The sequence below is a fragment of the Arachis duranensis genome, chromosome 7, assembly GCF_000817695.3.
Source record: "Arachis duranensis cultivar V14167 chromosome 7, aradu.V14167.gnm2.J7QH, whole genome shotgun sequence".
In the NCBI taxonomy this organism is placed as follows: Eukaryota; Viridiplantae; Streptophyta; class Magnoliopsida; order Fabales; family Fabaceae; genus Arachis; species Arachis duranensis.
Window position 1 is genome coordinate 30927864 of NC_029778.3, and position 3933 is coordinate 30931796.

A 3933-nucleotide genomic window follows, 5' to 3' on the forward strand; every position below is an offset into this window, starting at 1 on the left:
ATCTGATCTCTTCTTGAAGAGATATGGCTCATCCCAAATAAAATATTTAGCATCATTAATGAGTTTTCTTCTTTGATGTTTGTTGATTCCAGGAGGCAAGTCACCAGTTGCCTTAAAATTGGTAATACCTGCAAACCAGGGTGCCTTGTGAACCAACATTAACTGCTCATCTGGAAAGAACTCATTTACACTTGTATCATGTATACAACTTTTCTCACAAGGGATCCTGGATAGATGATCTGCTACCTTATTCTCCACACCCTTTTTGTCTCTAATCTCAATATTGAATTCTTGCAACAATAAGATCCATCTTATCAGTCTTGGTTTTGATTCCTGTTTGGCAAACAGATATTTAAGTGCTTTGTGGTCAGTGAAAACAATCACGTTAGAGCCAATGAGGTATGATCTAAACTTGTCAAATGCAAAAACTATTGCCAACAGCTCCTTTTAAGTAGTGGTATAATTTCTTTGAGTGTCATTGAGGACATTGATGGCATAGTATATGACATGCACCAAATTATCTTTCCTCTGTCCTAATACTGCCCCAACTGCAAAATCAGATGCATCACACATCAGTTCTAATGGTAAGTTCCAATCAGGTGGGGTAATGATAGGAGCTGAAGAAAGCTTCTTTTTCAAGTTTTCAAATGCTAGCATGCACTTCTCATCAAAGATAAATGGTGTATCAGACACAAGGAGATTGCTTAAGGGCTTGGCTATCTTTGAAAAATCTTTAATAAATCTTCTGTAAAAGCCAGCATGCCCTAAAAAGCTCCTAATTGCCTTGACATCACTTGGTGGGGGTAATTTTTCAATTAGTTCCACCTTAGCTCTGTCTACCTCGATGCCTTGTTTAGAAACTTTATGGCTAAAGACTATTCCTTCTGTCACCATAAAGTGTCATTTTTCCCAATTCAAGACCAGATTGGTCTTTTGACGTCTCTTTAATACCAAGGCTAGGTGATTTAGGCAATTAGGAAAGGAATCCCCGAATACTGAAAAGTCATCCATAAAGACTTCAATGAACTTCTCTATCATATCCGAGAAGATAGAAAGCATGCAGCGTTGAAAAGTTGCAGGTGTATTACATAGCCCAAATGGCATGCGCCTGTAGGCAAACACTCCATATGGACAAGTAAATGATGTTTTCTCCTGGTCTCTTGGATCAACCACTATTTGATTATATCCTAAATAACCATCTAGAAAACAATAATATGCGTGTCCTGCAAGTCTTTCCAGCATCTGATCCATGAAGGGGAGTGGGAAGTGATCTTTTCTTGTGGCTTCATTGAGTTTTCTGTAATCAATGCACATCCTCCATCCTATGACGGTTCTTGTAGGGATTAGTTCATTCCTTTCATTGGGTACTACGGTGATTCCTCCTTTTTTGGAGACCACTTGGACGGGGCTAACCCATGGGCTATCTGAAATTGGGTAGATCACCCCTTCCCGCCACAGCTTTATGACTTCCTTCTGTACCACTTCTTTCATGACTGGATTCATCCTCCTTTGAGGTTGAATGGAAGGTTTGGCATCATCTTCCAACAGTATCTTATACATGCATATGGTCGAACTGATTTTCTTCAAGTCAGCAAGGGTCCATCCAATGGCATCCTTATGCTTTTGTAATACTTGGAGTAATTCCTCCTCTTGTTCTTGGCTGAGGGCTGAGTTTATGATCACTGGATAACTTTCATTCTCTCCTAAATATACATACTTGAGAGTGGGCGGCAGTGCCTTTAGTTCAAGTTTGGGTGCTTCTTTTTTTTTCATTCTTCTCCTCTAGTGTGCCCTGAACATGAACCTCAGCTGTTGTAGCCTCTTCGCTTGATGCTGATTCCTCTTCTTCTATCAACCCCTTAAGTTCTTCCTCTTCAAAAGTCTCTTGCACTACAGCTTCCACTGAATCCAACCTCATACATTCTCCCAATGAGTCTTGTGGGTAACTCATAGCCTTGAACACATTGAATATCATTTTTTCCTCATGTAGTCTAAGGGTAAGTTCACCCTTTTGGACATCAATGATGGCTCCGGCAGTGGCTAAGAATGGCCTTCCCAGGATGATAGAGGCCTTGGTTCCCTCCTCCATATCCAACACTACAAAGTCTGCTGGGAAGATAAAGTCTCCTACCTTCACCAACAAGTCTTCTACTACTCTGTGAGGAAACTTGAATGATCGGTCTGCCAGTTGCAGGGCCATTCTTGTTGGCTTGGCCTCCTCAATCCTCATTTTTCTCATCATTGCTAAGGACATCAGATTTATACTAGCTCCTAAATCACATAAAGCCTTTTCCACTGTGATTTCTCCTATGATACAAGGAATCTGGAAGCTCCCAGAATCCTTCAACTTTTGGGGTAATTTGTGCTGAATGATGGCACTACATTCTTCGGTCAGTACCACAGTCTCGTTGTTCTTCCAGCTTCTCTTCTTGGTCATCAACTCCTTCAAGAACTTGGCATAGAGCGGCATTTGCTCTATTGCTTCAGTAAATAGTATGTTAATCTGTAATTTCTTGAAGATTTCTAAGAATCTTGAGAATTGGCTGTCCTCTCCCCTCTTCTTCAATTGCTGAGGGTATGGGGCTTTTGGAACGTATGGCTTCAGTACTTCTCCTTCTTGATGTGAATTGGGAGTGGAAAATTGAACTTCATCTTGTTCCTTTTCCTTTTCATCCGAGTTCTTCTCTTATGGTTTCTTGGAGGTCTCCTTCAATTCCTTCCCACTTCTGAGGGTGATAGCCTGACACTCCTCCCTTGGGTTTGAATTAGTGTTACTGCAAATGTTGTGGCTAGGGACTTGCTTGAATAACTAGCTAATTTGTGTTTCAAGTTTCTTGATGGCAGCATCTTGATTCTGCATATTGGATCGAACTTCTTCCCGGAATGTTTTACTGTCTTGAACTTCCTTGCATATACCTTCAAGTAGAGTCTCAATTCTGGAGAGTCTATCTTCGGGTGGTGATGGTAAATTGAGGTAGGAGGGGTGAGAAGGGCCATTTTGGTTTTGATGTGGATGTTGAGAGGTACTATTGGGTGGGTATTGATATGATCTCTGTGTGGAATGCTGGTGAGTTGCATTGTTGTTGGGGTTGTGATGTCTCTGATCTTGGCTTTGATCTTGTTGATTTCTCCATCCAAAGTTTGGGTGGTTCTTCCAACCAGGATTATAAGTTTTGGAGTATGGGTCATGGGCCTGCCTAGGTGAGTTCCCAATATAGTTGGCTTGTTCCCAGTCACTCTCTTCCTCTGTAATTACTCCTTCTTGAGCTGATGATGAAGTGACGACTGCCGCAACTTGGTTCCTTTCCATCTTCTTGGTAAGGTCAGCTAACTGCTTGGTGATCATCTTGTTTTGAGCCAGCAGTGAATCCATATGGTTTAGCTCCATCACTCCTCGAGTGTTGCTCCTTTTAGAAGCATATAAGTAGTCATTCTCAGCTACAGTCTTGATGACATCTATGGCTTCTTCAATGGTCTTTTTCTTGTTTAGAGATCCCCCGGATGAGTGGCCTACTGCCTTCTTTGATTCATAAGAAAGACCCTCCTAGAAAATGTGTAGTTACACCCATTCATTGAACATGTCTGGTGGGCACCTTCTTGTTAAGTCCTTAAACCTCTCCCATGCCTCATAGAGAGTTTCACCATCTTGTTGCTTGAAGGTTTGTACATCATCTCTCAACCTGTTGATTCTTTGAGAAGGGTAGAATCTCGCCAAGAATTTTTTCACCACGTCTTCCCACGTTGTTAAACTCTCATTCGGGAAAGATTCTAGCCATTTAGATGCTTTATCCCTGAGTGAAAAGGGAAACAAAAGCAGTCTATAAGTGTCAAGATGAACACCATTAAACTTCACAGTATCACATATCCTTAGGAAGGTGGTTAGATGTTGATTGGGGTCTTCTTGGGTGCTTCCTCCGAATGCACAGTTGTTCT

At 41.4% G+C, this 3933-nt stretch overlaps 1 non-coding gene across 1 annotated transcript; it reads left to right on the top strand.

Moving 5' to 3' along the window:
- The first annotated feature begins 3578 nt into the window (after positions 1-3578).
- Positions 3579-3682, top strand: LOC127740779 (small nucleolar RNA R71). The gene has a single exon (XR_008001637.1). It is a non-coding gene; the product is annotated as a small nucleolar RNA R71 (small nucleolar RNA).
- The last annotated feature ends 251 nt before the right edge of the window (positions 3683-3933 follow it).